This window comes from Canis lupus, chromosome 14 (genome assembly GCF_011100685.1).
Source record: "Canis lupus familiaris isolate Mischka breed German Shepherd chromosome 14, alternate assembly UU_Cfam_GSD_1.0, whole genome shotgun sequence".
NCBI classification, from domain to species: domain Eukaryota; kingdom Metazoa; phylum Chordata; class Mammalia; order Carnivora; family Canidae; genus Canis; species Canis lupus.
The window spans coordinates 40204809-40221508 of record NC_049235.1 but is presented as its reverse complement, the minus strand read 5'-3'; the positions used below and the strand labels follow the sequence as shown (position 1 = coordinate 40221508).

Genomic DNA, 16700 nt, shown 5'->3' with positions numbered 1-16700 from the left:
AGGTCTTAAGCAGTAATAATCAGAGGGGCACCTGGGTGACTCAGTTGGTGGAGCATACAACTCTTGATCTTGGAGTTGTGAGTTTGAGCCCCATGTTGGGTATAGAGATTCCTTTAAAAGAAAAAAAGGAAGTAACACTCAGAATAATAAACTTTTGCTAACATTTAAAAAACATTGTCCACAGCAATTCTGAAGTTTAGCGAGGCACATGTTGCTAGATTCCCTCTATCCAAGAAGCAGGTAGCATTTCTTGATTAGGTCCAGATGTTTTTCCTAGAGTTGACTCTCTGGCTTATTGTCCTCTCAGGCTCTTCTCAGAGGAAGGGGGTTTATTGCCTTCTGGGCACTTTCTTCTCCCTTCTGAGACACTCTTCCACTTCAATAAAGAATAACTCATGTTTGTAGTTGGGTTGCTTTCTCAGCTTGCATCTTGCATGTAGAAAATTAAGGGCCCAGAGAAATTTTTTTATTTCAAATTCTTTCTGTTTTAGTCTAAGTTGGCCAGAATTTAGTTAGGGCAAGTCTCTTAAAAACTTGTGAGCTTCCTAGGAATCTAATTTGGGCCTACTCTATGCCCTAGAGGCACAGGACCCAACTCTTTGAGAAGGCCACTTTCGACTTCAGGCTGTGCATCAGCTGTGATACAGCATCCTTAAGATTCTAGGTATCACTGTACACCATTCAGTGGTTTAATAAGGAGTCTTTTAGCCACCCCCTTGATTTGGATCTTTACTACTGACCTCAGTTCTTACTTTGAGAATCTTTAATGGCTAGAGAGACCAGAGATATATAATTGTTTTATTTCTAAACTCTCAACCCCTGGCTCTTTTTATAATGCCTATAGAATTCTGCGGGAAAACTACAGTTCCCTCTTTTGCTCATCTCTTTGTTTTATACCTTATCTTACACAATTAAAAAATAAAAATAAAACCACTCCCTTAACATTTTTGCCAAGAAAGCTCCTTAGCCAAATCTACAAATGCATTAGGTAATTTTCTATCTTTCAAATTATCATGGACATTAACTTTGCCATTGTTTCACTACTATATGACACAGACTCCATTTTTTTTCCAGGGGGCTGGAGCAGTATCTTCATTGATTGTCTGGCCTCTGTTAACAATTTATGCACCATTTTACCAATTTTGGCTACCATTTATTTTTGCCACCTTTCCAATCAGTCTCCCACCTGGTCCCAAAGTAAGTGCTGTGTATTCTAAGTTGCTGTCACAGCAGCTTTCCAGTTCTCATACCACTTTCTCTATCAGCTCTGGCTGCACAATGCACTGTCCAAAAACTTTGGATTAAAACAATAGTGGGGCACCTGGGTGGCACAGTCAGTTAAGCCTCTGCCTTTGGCTCAGGTCATGATCCCAGGGTCCTGGGATGGAGCCCCTCATAGAGCCCTGCATAGGGCCACGCGTGCATCTGGGCTCCCTGCTCAGTGGGGGGTCTGTTCTCCCTCTGCCCCTCCCTGCTGCTCATTCTCTCTCTCACTCACTGTCTAGCAAAATAAATAAAATCTTAAAAAAAAAAAAAACCCAACAGTAGCTATATTTCTTACAATTTTATGGGTTAGCTGGGTTTTTTTTTCTCATCAAAAGTGGTTTGGCCAGGGCTGAAAGGCTCTACGTATATCTGGTGGTTGCATCTGTGTTTGCTTGAGAGCCACATGCCTGTCATCATCAGGAGGCTTGCCCAGGCTCATCCACATGATACAAAGTCATAGTGTATAGAGGTGCATATACTGGCATGGGAGGCATTTGTGAGCCCCTTTTGCAATCTATCATATTTCCTCTCCTTTCATTTCAACTTCTCTCATCTTCTTTAGCACTGAGAGGACTTGGCTTGGTTAGCAGCTTGATTGGACTGCCTTTTCGGTCTTTGGCTCTCTTAATGCTACTTGATCAAGACTGAGTGAAGATTTACTAAAACCATGCATTTGGCATAACAGTTGTTCAATACATGGAACTATGTTGCTTTGCATCTTCTTGGCAAGTCTAACTCTTCCCAGTTTCTATTTGAGAATTTCAAACTCAAAAATGTTCAGTTATTCGTAACTATTTGAGATGTAGTTTTGATTAAAACTGTCATACTTTGAGGGGCATGGCTTACCACTTATGGGCGTTTATATGCCATTCTTTATCATTAGGGAACTAACATTTTCCATGAAACTTACCTTGTCCTTAAGTAGACAGATACTGAATATAATCATGAATTTGTTTGAAGAGTTAAATATTGTAGTGGTGGGTTATATGAAACTTATTTTTCTTCAATATTCTGCTTTCTCTATATCAGGATTAGTAGTTATAAAGAAGGAGGGATTTGCAAGAGGCCAGGTTTGGCGATGGAAAATGGAATTATGTTTTGAGGAAAGCATCTACTTAAGCCTTCTGCATTCTTAAATCTATCAAAGGAGTCATTTATTTCTCTCATAAATCTGTAATGATGGCACAGTTGCACATAATGGTTTGTGATTTCCTTTGGTCAGCAAAGAGAAAAATGAAAGAAGTAAACAAGCACATGAACCTAGTAATGTCCACCCAATATTTCTTAATAGCCCCTGAGATGGCAAACCTAAATGATCTTGCTTGCTGAAAATCATGGCAATATTTGAGAGGATGAGTTTCCAGTCATAAAAAGAACACAAATAATGAGGTGATTTCTTCTGTCCTGCATAGCCTGAATAGCCACAATTTCCTGCAACTGGTGAGCCTTCTGCATTTACACAGCCCTGCAATAGGATGCTCAGTGTATTCCTATTCTTACCCTATTTCTTATTCTCGTTGTATAAAAAACTTATTAACATGTTTATAAACTAAAAGCTTAAGCCAAAAATTTGACTTTGTTTCACTGAACTCTTAAATTCATGTCTTGTCTTTTCAAGATAATTTTTCTATCCTCCTCCCTCAAGACTGGAAGGTTGGTGTTAGAATAAATAAAATTTACTTATTTATTCTAAAAGTGTGTTTTAGGGGCACCTGAGTGGCTCAGTCGGTTCAGTGTCTGCCTTCAGCTCAAGTCATGATCCTGGGGTCCTGGAATGGAGCCCTACCTGGGGCTCCCTGCTCAGCAGGGAGTCTGCTTCTCCCCCTCCCTCTGCTTTTCACCCTGACTCATGATCTCTCTCTCAAATAAATAAATAAAATCTTTTAAAAAGTGTCTGTTTTAGGCCAAGTCACATTTTTATATTCATGTTATTAAGAGTGATATGTGAAAATATCAACTACCTGAAGGAATTATTTTGTGAAGTGATTACCAGGGCGACTGTATGATAAACACATTATCATCTGAAGGGTAAATGCTCCTCATTTTCCATGAGCAGTTCATAGCCAGTAAGAGATTTTTTGACCTCATGTCAGGTCCATCAATACTACCATCATTATCTGAATGTCTGATGCCTCTGCTCTGGAATATTTAAATTGCCTCCTAACCAATCTTTCTTTTGCACTCTTTAACCACCACCAAATCATTTCATTCATTGCTATGAGAGTAATTTTCCTTAAGCTGTCATTCTCCAGTTTAGAAACATTAATGATTTCCTCATAGAATAAAGCCCAAATTCCCTACTTGGCATTCAAGGCTATCTATTAGCTGGTATCACATCTATTTTCCACCTTCATCTTAATACAATAATCTCAGGAAGGAGGTTAACTTTTCTTAACTTTAAGAAGCCCTTTAGGGATACCTGGGTGGCTCAGTGGTTGAGTGTGTCTGTCTTTGGCTCAGGTCGTGATCCTGGGGTCCTTGGATTGAGTCCCACATCGGGTTCCCTGCATGGAGCCTACTTCTCCCTCTGCCTATGTCTCTGCCTCTCTCTCTCTGTGTCTCTCGTGAATAAATAAAATCTCTTTTTTTTTTTTTTTTTTTAAGAAGAAGCCCTGTACATAAGGAAGAAAATGTCTCTTATTTTAAATAGAGTCATCAGGTTTTTAGTGGGTCTAAGGATTCTGTATCATTTTAATCTGGAAAGCCAAGCACTGCTCCAGGCCTACTCTGCAATTTGGATTCAACAAATATTTATTAAGAGTCCTGTATGTGCCAGAAATTTGCACATTTAGCATTAACTTGTGATCTTCAAGACAATCTTGTTGGGTATTACCACAGCTAGTTTCCAGACAAGGAAGTTGAGCTCAGAAAAGGTAAAAATCTATGCCCAAAGCTTCATGACTGGTTAGAGTGGAGCTGGAATTTGAATAGCATTCTCCTGAATCCGTAACCTGTGTTCTTTCCCCTTTACCATAGCTCTAGCAGAAAAGTTCATCAGAGGGACTCCTGGGTGGCTCAGTGGTTTGGCACCTGCCTTCAGCCCAGGGCATGATCCTAGAGTCCCGGGACTGAGTCCCACATAGGGCTTCCTGCTTGGAGCCTGCGTCTCTCCCTCTGTCTCTCTGTGTCTCTCATGAATAAATAAATAAAATCTTAAAAAAAAAAAAAGAAAAGTTCATCAGAGTGTGCTTTCCATCTGTCCTGGAGCCTTCCTCTAGTTTTCTTAAGTGTGCTCTACATCAGGATGACTTTGGGAGGTGACAGCACAATAAATGAACTTTTTAGAATTACAGTGTACAAGAGACTTACTCTCATATATGCTTGGCTCTGAACTGTTCTTTCTCACTGGGTCAGAAGTACATGTTGCATGATGGCAAACAGGTGTTTTCTTCTTGATGCTGTGTTTTATTCTGTGTATTTCAAGTGTGATGTGATGATGAAGATTACTTGCAGTAGTACTGAACTTGAAGCACTTTATAAGGTCAGAGTTCACAGTGTTTAATGCATTCAGTGATGTTGCTAATGATGCCAAAAGCAGGAATGAATCACATGTATTCAAAGATATTTCCTGGTATTATGGCTTAATTTGTTAAGGGTTTCTAAGACATTTGAAAGATTTTATTATGCTTTGGCTCCACAGAAAGAGTTGAAATAGCCCTTGAAGACTTTAGTTAATTGTAAGAGATCCTTCTTCCGGCTACCTCCCAAGTGGTCATATCTTAGAGAATAAGTGTTTTGTGAAGAGCTTTGAGAAAATAGAGAATGCTAATCATAGAAATATCGAATACTTACAAGAAACATAGGCACCTTAGATGCATTGCAAAATATTTAACTTGTTGAAGCCAAATTTCAAGTATATTTTATTTTTAGACTTCTACTCTGTGGTTGGGTTTGAAAACTGTATTTCCAAGCCAAAAAAATTATTTTTATAGGAAACTATTTTTTAATCCATATATCTCCCAAATGTTTCTTCTATATATTTTGGGGTATGTCTCTTTCAAGAACTGCAAGGGGTCTGACATTTTATTCTACTTGCAAACCAATAAGGTAGCCTGCCACAGTTTTGTGTGATGCTCTTACGTCAGAAACCAAAGACAGTTTATTACTCACAGCACCAGCAGTAGCCAGAATGTCAGCATTTGTGCCAGGTCCCTGAGCCTCTACTCCCACTGGGCAATGTAAAGATGATCAGATGACACCTATACATGCAATGAGGAGTATTACAGGTGAGTAACCCGGAGTTAGGGAACCTAGATTGTTTATAATGGGCAGTAAGCATGTCTGGCTTTCTTTTAAAAAAGATTTTATTTATTTATTCATGAGAGACACACAGAGAGAGGCAGAGACATAGGAAAAGGGAGAAGCAGGCTCCCTGTAGAAAGCCCGGTGCGGGACTCGATCCCAGGACTCTGGGATCACGCCCTGAGCCAAAGGCAGACACTAACCACTAACCCACCCAAGCGTCCTGAATATGCAATTCTTTAAGTTTGAGCCCCATGTTGGGTATAGAGATTACTTAAAAATTAAAAAAATATTTAAAAACAAAATAAAACACTCAATTTCTGGAGTCCCAAGAAACTTTAGGACATGCTACCAGCTTGACACAGTGGGTGGTAATAAAAGCTGTGCCCTATGATTTGAGTGGTCCTGTCCCTCAAATTAACTACATATCATTGGTAATTTTACCATTATGACTTCAATCCTTCAACTCAAGCTTTAGGTTTACAAATGAGCTCTTTATGTAATTACAAATACTGCTGGAAGTAGTTCCATTTTATCCCGCCACGCTTTGGTAAATAGAGGCTAGGTTTTATAGGGGAAGAATACTCCCAGCATTTGAATTAAAGAGATGAGATCTTGGGACACCTGGCTGGCTCATTTGGTGGAGCATGCAACTCTTGGTCTCAGGGTTGTGAGTTCAAGCCTCACTTTATGTGTAGAGATTAACTAAAAATAAAATCTTAAAAGAAAGAGAAAGATGTGACCTTGAGGCTTGGTTTTGCTACTGAGTACGCTGGCCTTCAGTTTCTCTGTCTGTTAAATATTAAAAACTAGAAAACCATGGAGAAATGCTATAAAAAATCTGAGAGAAAATGCTTACCAAACAAAAATTCTATACCTGTCTAAACATGAGGGTAAATGTGTTTTCAGATATGTGAGGTCTCAACAGAGTTACTGCCCCTACATCCTTTTTCAAAGAAAAAAATATGGAAGGATATGCTTCATGAAAATGAGTAAGTAAAATAAGAAAGAGGAAGGCATGAAATAAAAAAGGTACGGGATCTAACACAGGAAGGAGGCAAAGGGGATTCCCAAGATGATGCAGGAGGAAGCCCCACAGTGGTAGATATCAAGAAACCTAGAAAACAAGTCGTCCAGATTGTAATGGAAGAACAGAGGAGTTGTTAGAGAAGTCACTGGGAAACAAATTAAACTGACAGATTACATGAGGTATTGACCACATTGAGAGGAGTTTTCAGTTCTAATAGAGAGTTTGAGAATAAGTTGATGATAGGTATATAGAAATTCAAGCAACCAAAAAAAGTAGAGGAAAGTATGAACTTTTAGGAAATGAAAAGTTGTACAAGAAATATAATATATTGTAGGACTGAACTGTAAACAAGATTAATAGATTCATAATGATGTAATCTTCAATTATGGGTTTAACTTAAAAGTACACCATCGTTACACTGGGAAGATGGAGAAGGGGAAATATGTGTTTGTTTTTGGGTGTGTGTGGAGATGTGTTAAAAGAGGTAATTCCTCATCTCCCATAGCAGGAAGCAAATAATGTTTAAAATACAAAAATCAAGAAATAACAGCATACCCACATTCTTTATAAAATGGATGCAAACACCAAAAGGCACAACTAAAAGGATGGAAAGGGGTTACCACGAGGAAACAGGAATAGGGCTGGGAGCATGTGGACAACAGGACTGCTTTTTGTCAAGTTCTAGTTTTCAAATGATGTGCATGTATTACTTTGATCAAAATTTAAATTCACAATGTAATGTATTAATTGGCCTATCGCCAGAGAAATGTTGAGCAGAGATTAGTTGAAATTGGAAATGGGATGGAGCCTAGTGGAATAAAGGGGGCACATACCACAAGCAGAAGGTGATGCTATTAGGAGAGGTGAGAATTATATTTCTGCCTCTCCTACATTTTTTTCTAGGGCCAACCTGGGCTACATCTTTGATCTCACATCATAAACTCTGTTAAGGCATTAATCACATTTAAAAACTCTACTAACTTGTGTGGGACACCAAGGTCTATATGGCAAGTCAGTACTGCAGCACACTAAATGCTGTCGTCTCAGCCTAATTAACTTAATGCATCTTTGCTGAATGCCTCATGCAGTATCCATGGGTCCTTTGACTCACTGGAGGAATATTGCTGCGTTGCTTATTGAATACATGTATGGGTGGGAGACAGAGGAGAGAAGGCGATGGCCGTTCTTAGGTTCCTGTAGGCCTAAACTAGCAGTCTCCTAGGTAAAGATGACGTCCAATTCAACATTCTGAACTGCATCTAGCAATTGTTATTGTCCCATGAATATTATGATAGTAATGCTTAGAGGGTGGGAATCTTGCAGCTTAGATAAAATGGTTGCCACTTGTGTGGAAGTTAGCTGGAACTGTTGTCGTATTTCTAGCTGCCTCTCAAATGTTGAGCCTCTATTAGCCTGCTCATCATGTGGTACTTGCATCGCTTCACTTCTCAGGACATTTTAGCTAATATCGGTTTCAGAGCTATGTGCAGTTTTGGTACTCTATACTAACATGGTGGGGAGGTGGATGATAGGAAAGAAAGGAGTGGTGTAAGAAAACTATACTATATTAGAGTTGTCAAATTTCCACACCCTCTCTTCTGTTTACTTATTAAAGAATCTGAGCACAAAACTTTACGTACAAAACACAGTGCTAGACACTGCGGGGATACAGAGCTACAAAGATACAACCCCATGTATCAAGGAACTTATAGTATCAATGGAGAGACAGAGGCATGAATACTAATTATAGTGTCAGGCAGAGGGCTCTAAGATAACATTGTCTCTGGAGTTAGGGTATCTTGATTTCAATTCCCCACTTCCTAACTGTGTGACTTCAAATGAGTTAATCTTGAAAAAAAAAAAAAAGAATTAACCTTGTAGAGGCCTCTGTAAGATGGAATAATAATGTGATGACTGAATGAGTTAATGTTTGCTTAGCAAAGTGTCTGGCACAGAGTAAGGCCTCAATAATAGCAATAATAATAATGATGATGTTATTTTAAATTGTTATAAACAAGCAAAATGTCTTGGGAGCAAGGTGAAAGGAGTTCATGATGATATTGAGATAAAGTTAAGTGAGAAGGTAGCACTGGAGCTGAGCACTAGAAGGTGAAAGGTGAATAGAAAGAAGGAATTGGAGTAAGGGGACAGTATTTCAGCATTTCAGATTCAACAATTGGTAGGGACAATGACACAGAGAGATAAATGTTTTTAACTTAGTTAGGGTTCAGGTATGCTTGGGGGATTTGTCGTGAGAGGTGATGCTGGAGAGTGAAATGAATCCAAATTGGGCTGCACCTGGAATGTCATAGGAAAGGAACTCAAATTCCGTTGTGTTGGTAGAGGGAAAAGTGAAGAAGCTATTAGTTGTGACCTTGTTGAGAGGAGATGAGGAGGGCACTGTGAGCTTCTCTGTAGACACTGGAAATGTGCCTGGGAAGATCGTGTCACCATTCACAAATGAGGGACTCAAGAGGTGGTCTGGTTTACAAGGAAAATAATGACTTGTCTTTTGGAAACATCCTTTTAGTTCTCATGTTCATTAAAAAATTATTTTCTCAGGAAAAGATTTCTTAAATCAATGCTGCTATGAAAGCTAAAGTTTTGTGCAACTTTGGAGGCAATAACATATAAGTAGTTTGATTTTCTCTTTTTTTTTTTGTAATTTGATTTTCAAGTGGCCTACTATGTGCCATGTTTGGATGTCATAACTATGTAATGAATTAATTGTATGCTTTCAGCACAAGAATCCATTAGCAATATTAGGCTGGACACTTTCTGTAATCCCTCATATCTCCTCACACCTTGGTGGGCTCTCACTATTTAAGGTAAGATCTTAGGATCTTAGTATCTAAGGAATTATTATTGATAATTTAGCAGGAGGAATATCTCTTCACATTTGTGTTGATTTAACTTTGCATTTGCTAGAATTACCTCCTATGCATATTTAAGGGATTTGTTCCTGGCTTGTCCATAAGACATGCTTCAGGAGCTGTTATTGAAATTTATATAATGCTAAATTTGGTTGAAAAGTAAGCAAACTGAATTTCGAATAAGGTCTCCCTTTTGGATGGCAGTGCTTTTATTCTCTTCTCACTGGGATGTATGCTTGAATTCAGTGTGTATCGTACTTGCCTCAGTTGTAAAGAAGAGAGAGAACGATTTACTTCCAACTGTTTTTTTTTTTATATTCACTATTACAGTCTCAGTTGGATGATTTCTGTTAACACCATCAACTGTTGCCTTGAACTCTGAAGGTTATAGGGAGATGAGCTGGTCAGGAGTTTGGACGAACAGGTTTAATGGAGCTTAGTGGTACACCATTTTTCTGAAGAAGCATATGCCTGCACCCTGAATCAGTCCTCCAAGATTAAATGAGTTTAGATAACAATCAGGTATTTTCCCACTAGCTTGCAAACCATCTTTTTGTCCCCCTGATATTTTAATGGCCGCCCCCCAGCCATTGTCAAGTGTTTCTTATTATTTCCCTGCTGGGCTCCTTCAGCACTACAGTTACTGCAGGGTCAATCATTCAGTCATTCACCATTTTTTGTCTTCTCCCTGTGTGTCAGGCACTGTGCTTGGTGCTGCATACTGGATGCTGAGGTAAACAAGTTCTCTGCTCTCATGGGACTTCAATTCTGTTGGGGAAGACAAATTATAGGGACAAATAATTTTAAGTAATGATAGACTAAAAAAAAAAGGTGAGAGACATAATGTCTAAATGAGAGGCTGCTTTAAATAGGGGAGTTCAGGAATGGCATCTCTGAGGAAGCACCATATGAGTGAGCAGAGACCTGAATGAGAAGCAGGAGCCAGCCATATGAGGATCTGGGGAAACATAAAACTTAGTCTGGCTTAACCAAGCAGTACCATGTGCTTGGTTAAGAGGTAAGCATCATTGATTTAAGGAACTAGTTACTAGATTGGGGTGAGTGGAGAGCCTGCAGTTAATATGGGTTTAAAAGCATAAACAACCACAAACGGGTTTTCATACCCTTAGGAAAAAAAGGCAGTAGTGAGGCAAAAAACTGCGAGTCGATTTCCTAAATCCCTTCACTCACTCTCAGTAACAGTATTTCTAGGTAGACCCATAGTTTAGAAGCACCATATCAGCACTGCACGGTTTATATTTGGACTGTCATATGAAAGAGAAATAAACTACAATCTTATTTAATTTGCCAATATATTGGATCTTGTTATGCAGCTGACTCTACATGCTAACATAGGTTAAAACAATACATGGGGTAACAAGAAGATTTAAAGAAACTGTGGGAAAGGATAAAAAGACCACCTGTAATCCCACTTTTTGAATACAACTAAAAATTTGTATATTATCTTCTGTGCTTCATCCACATGCATGTTTTTTATGTAATTGTAATGCCTTTATGTACCATTTGGCATTCTGCTTCTTAATGATTTAATCTTATTTACATATTCTTCTTTTTGAAAAAAAGGAGGGGAGAGGAGCAGAAGAGGAGAGACTCTCAAGCAGACTCAAAGGTGACTGCAGAGCTCAACATGGGGCTCAGTCTGACAATTGGGACATCATGACCTGAGCCAAAAACCAACAGTCAATAGGATGCTTAACCAACCCAGGCACCCTGTCACATATTCTTCTATGTTTTATTATAGTTGTCAGTCATTTTCAGCAGCTTTATATAATTATAAAGTGTTGTTGTACTATAATTTATGAATCTACTCAAGGGGTAAATTTTAATTTATTTTTATTTTTTTTAAAGATTTTATACATTTATTCATGAGAGACACAGAGAGAGAGGCAGAGACACAGGCAGAGGGAGAAGCAGGCTCCATGCAGGGAGCCTGATGTGGGACTTGATCCTGGGACTCCGGGATCATGCCCTGAGCCAAAGGCAGATGCTCAACTGCTGAGCCACCCAGGCATCCCCAAGGGGTAAATTTTTAAAAATTAGGTTTACAAGGGTGCCTGGCTGGGTTGGTTACTCAGGTTTGTGAGTTCAAGCCCCAACTTGGGTGTGGAGCCTCCTTAAAAGTTTTTTTGAAAAAGGTTTATTAGTGATCTAGTTTTGATTTGTTGTTGTTGATTTTCTAATGAATCTGAGTGGGTCTATGAGTGCCTCTAAATGCTAGCATGTGTCTGAAATATATACTTGGCAGGAAATGAGTATAATAGACCATCGACTAATGTTAGCTGGCATCATTATTTTTGTTATTAGGCTTGGACTCCACTGTCTATCCCTAGAGATGGGAAAGTGGAGAACAAGATCTGGTTTGAAATAGCAGCTGGGGCAAGTTGGAGGACAATGATGCAAAAAACCTTAAATGAGCTGTAACAAATCAATTCTCTTGTACCATTTGTAAGACATCTAGTTTTGTGAGTTGTGCTTATTCTTCAGATATTCTGGACTGGAATGCCAACTCAGACTCTTCAGTTCTTCATCTTTAACTATGTCTTCTTTCCCTTTACTTTGACTGCTTTACCCCATCTTGTGCGGTGTCAGGGTCACTTGTGGGCTTAATGTTTTGGATGTTTTAATAGAACTGAATCACTAAGAAGAGTATTCCACTAAGAGGCTTTGAAATCTCTAATTCGGTATTGTTACAGCTAAAATTAATGTGGCATTGAGTGACGATGGTAGGGTTCTCATGTGAGTGGGTTCTGATGGTAATCAATTAATTTGGGTGTACTTCTAGTAAAAAGTATATTTTATAATTTTAAAATTTATTTTTATAAAAGTTAGATGTTAATTGTATATAGGTAATCTAATCACATTACTTCAAAGACCATAAAGTATAAAAAGTATGCAGCAGTATGTTTCCCCCAACATTGTCATCTCTCCAGTCCCCCACTCCTCCTTGAAATTAACCACTGTTTATAACTTCTTCCTTCCAGAGTTTTCTGATTTTATATAAGCAAATATAAATGTAGGTTCTATTTTCCCTCTTTTTTTACATTCTTCTGTATCTTAAGAAGCATCCTTAGAAGAAATTGATTTTCAGTACATTTTCAAGACCTAAAATTTGATAGTAATTTCTGGTAATATTATAGGTGTGATTAAATTTCAAGGGCATATTCAGAGCCTAGAACTTATATATATTTTTTAAATTCACTGAAGTGTGCCTGGGTGGCTCAATCGGTTAAGTGTCTGCCTTCAGCCCAGGTCATGATCCCATGATCCTGGGATCGAGTGGCATCAAGCTCCCTGCTCAGTGGGGAGTCTGCTTCTCTGTCTCCTTCTGTCCTTCCCCCAGCTTGTGCTCTCTTTTTCTCTCAAATAAATAAATAGAATCTTCAAAAGAGAAAAAAATTCACTGAAATAACACTAAGTAAATTTCATGTAATGTAATTTATGCTGCTAAAAACAAAAGAACATGGTCAGGATACAGCTGGAAAATGCATCAGATTTCAAAGTCCAGGTTTTCACAGCTGTGCAGCACTTACAGCCCAAGTGTTTATGTCACTAAGACAATATTGTTGCTGTGTATCCTATAAAAGATGTCACATTTCAGGTTTGCACTTTGCCATTTTTGGTCTGGGATCAACAAGATCTAAAATCATTTATTTTAAGAGCATAGAGGGCTGATTATACGATACTCTTGGAGGTAACAGAAACTCCAAATCAAAGTGGCTTGAGTGATAAATTTCTTGGTTCACATGAACCTGAAGTCCAGTGATAGATTAGGCTTCTGGACTGATTGATATAGTAGTTCAACTCACCAAGGACCTGTCTTCTGTCTTTGCTCTCTGCTATCAATGGTGTCTATTTTATTTTCAGGCTAATTTTTCTCATACCTATACTTACAAGGAGGAATTTAGATTATTTATTCTCTCAAAATGGAGTGGTGTAGAGTTGGGAGAAACAAGCAAGGGATGCTGAACATCAAGGAATTCTGGGGAACTACCCCTCGGTTGAAACTCAGGAATGAACTACCATGAGAGTGCTCAGTGAGTTTCACAATGAATGGAAAAAGAGCATGTGGGCAAGTATGCTTGTTTAGAGACTACAGTATATCTTGTTCAAGGTCAGCTGTTCTCAACTGAGGATGTACACTGGAATCACTGTGGAGACCAAAATTGAAGATACTGATGCCCAAGTCCAGTTGCCAGAGATTCTGATTCATTTGTCCAGGGCTGGATCTCAGATTTTAGCATTTTAAAAATGTTATTCAGGGGATTCTACTGAGCAGCCAGGACTGAGAACCATCTTCTAAGAATGAGAGAAGACTAGTGTTCTTAGGAAGAATAAAACAGAGAGGTCAAACATTGTGTTAAGTTTTATTTTATTTTATTTATTTTTCATAGGTGTTAAGTCTTATTTTAATTCCTAATGCAATAATATTGGCAGACTATAAAACTGGTTGTCAAGTATCCCACATTTATTAAGCAATTAACATAAAGCTAACAGTCCATTATTCTCATTATTCTAATGAAAATAAAGGCAAAATCAAGCAATATAACAAAATAACAAAAATAAGTTAGAAACACCACATTACCCTCCTTTCTTTACTAATTAATAGCACATATGCTAGTTCCCCCAACTCTTGAGTCCACTCCTTCCCTTTTAATTCCATTGCTCTTACCTGAAATCACATCACAATTTTTTACTTGTCTCACTGTGCAATCTCCTCATTGGATTTGGTATTTCTTTCTTCCACTTGTTCTTTCACAAAGCTTCCAGGTCAACTATTTTTTAAAAAAATTTATTCATGAGAGACACACACAGAGAGAGAAAGAGAGAGAGAGAGAGAGAGGCAGAGACACAGGCAGAGGGAGAAGCAGGCTCCATGTGGGAGCCCGACCCAGGACTCGATCCTGGGTCTCCAGGATCAGGCCCTGGGCTGAAGGCGGTGCTAAACCGCTGAGCCACCCGGGCTGCCCCATAGGTCAATTATTAATAAAGCTATTATCATATCAATCATATTATCCCTCTGCTGGAAAAAAAATCTCAAATTCTTTAGCCTCGCCTCTATGGTATGATCCAAATCTACACTTTTGGTCTTATCTCACACTTTCCCCTTTCATTTACTCCATGCTTTAGTCAATTTGAATTAGTCACTATATCATAAACACACTCTATTTACCCACTCTGCCTATAGCACTCTGTTTAGACTTATCTTTTCCATTTAATACTGTCTAGTAACTAAATTGAAAGAAATATTTTCTTTCTCAAAGGTCCATCACAGTTTAACTCACTTTATCTTATGGCATGTATCTTGTTCTACTGTGCAAGATAGTGATGTGTGTATCTGATTTACAGACTGACATCTTTGTGTCCTCTTTGCTTATATTTGAATGGATGAATGAGCTTACCAGTTTCTTCTCTTTAGGAACTTTAGACTAATTCTGCATGTTTCTATCATTCCAGACCATTTGAATGAGTTTAATAGGAGAGACTGGTGATAAAAATGTCTCATGTCTCAGCTGGCAGCTTGGTAATGTTTACTATTTTCTGACTAGCTCTATAGATACTATATTTTTTAAAGTTTTTATTTACTTATTAAGTAATCTCTATACTCAAATGAGGCTTGAACTTACAATATCCATTTCAAGGGTTGTAATCTCTTCTGATTGAGCCAGCCAGGTGCCCCCTCTATATTTATTATATTTTGAATGCCTGTTGTGTGTGTGCCATATATATATTTATATATATTTTATATATACATATATATGTATATATATTTTATATATATATAAAACCTATAATTCCTATAACTATGATCGGATTCTCATCTTTCCAATGAGTAAACTGGTACTCAGAGTAAGTAACTTGCCCAGTTCTGGTATAAATTGTCAGAGCTGAAATTCCAAACTTGCTTTGTTTCTCTCCAGTATTGTACAGGACAGGTTTAAAGCTGAAAACGAGATGGTGGCTAGGTATTAGGTTTCCCAGCACATCCAGAAAAGGTCAGGTTCCCACCTGCTAATTCACACATCTAGTCTATTCTGACTCTATTCCCAGGTCTACTAGGAAAGCTACTTCTTATCCAAATGCACAACCAAGCAAAGAAAAGCCAAAGCTGCATTAGATACCTTGAATCTAGCCCAATCCAATCCTGCAGAAACCATTAAGATTTAATAACAGGGACTGAGAGGCATCAAAAGGAGAGAGTACAGAGCTGTTCAAGATGAAATTTCATGGGGTAAACAAAATTGGTATGAAAGCTCAGCCTATGCATTCAGGCTCCCTGTTGCTTTTTACATATTCATAGGACATAAAGGTTGTGTCGGCATGACTCAAACTTTCAGTTTCAAAGTGAATTTGGATTTGTTACCTATTCCCAAAATAATCAAATTTGTTTTTAGTTTTCAAGATGTTTACTTAACATTTTCACTTCTCATCCAGAGACAACCTTCAGGAAATTATGAACATCAATTGAAAAAACACAATTCTAGGTACGCCTGGGTGGCTCAGCGGTTGAGCGCCTCCCTTTGGCCCAAGGCATGATCCTCGGATCCCAGGATGGAGTCCCACATTGGGCTTCATGCATGGAGCCTGCTTCTCTCTCTGCCTGTGTCTCTGCCTCTCTCTCTCTGTCTCTCATGAATAAATAAATAAAATGTTAAAAAATAAACACAATTCTAGTCCTATATATTTAGGTCTAGAGAATTAAATTTAATAGGAATTTGACAACCCAGTTTTAAATTGTTCCTAGAATAGGGTTGTTATTTAGTTCAACAGAGAGGCGGACATCCATTTTTCTTACTCAAAGGTGCCCCACAACTACAGATTCCTATCCTAAGTCATTCATGTTGTGGTCAAGTGTGAACCCAAGAGGTCACAGCAGCAGGCAAAGAGACTCTTTTTTAAACATCTGAGTGAGAACTATCACACTGGTTTGATTTGACAGCCTAAGGGACATTGGCAGAGATAGTTTTGGCCATCAGATTTTTTTGTAGACAGCTCTAACTTTAATCCTCACATAAGCTTCATCTACTTTCTGGATGCTCTATAGAGAGACAGCTGAGGTCAAGACCAAGCCTTCCATGGGGTGCCTGGGTGGCTCAGTCAGTTAAGTATCTGCCTTCGGCTTGGGTCATGATCTTGGGGTCCTGGTATCGAGCCTCCCATCAGGCTCCCTGCTCATTGGGGAGTCTACTTCTCCTTTTCTCTCTGCCCCTCTCCGCTGCTCCTGCTTTCTCTCTCTCAGATAAAGAAAATTCCTAAAAAAAAGAAAGAAA

General features: G+C 38.5%; 1 long non-coding RNA gene across 5 annotated transcripts in view; it reads left to right on the top strand.

Annotated features, from left to right (window-relative positions):
- LOC119866376 overlaps positions 1-14200 on the top strand; it is a 151037-nt gene extending 136837 nt beyond the window's left edge. For 2 of the 5 annotated variants that reach the window (XR_005369591.1, XR_005369594.1), the window contains 3 exons: positions 6418-6500; positions 9280-11041; positions 13297-14200. This is a non-coding gene — a long non-coding RNA (uncharacterized LOC119866376). The remainder of the gene's footprint in view (positions 1-6417; positions 6501-9279; positions 11042-13296) is intronic. The other 3 variants (XR_005369592.1, XR_005369593.1, XR_005369598.1) reach the window with 3 other exon arrangements.
- Positions 14201-16700: the final 2500 nt, after the last annotated feature.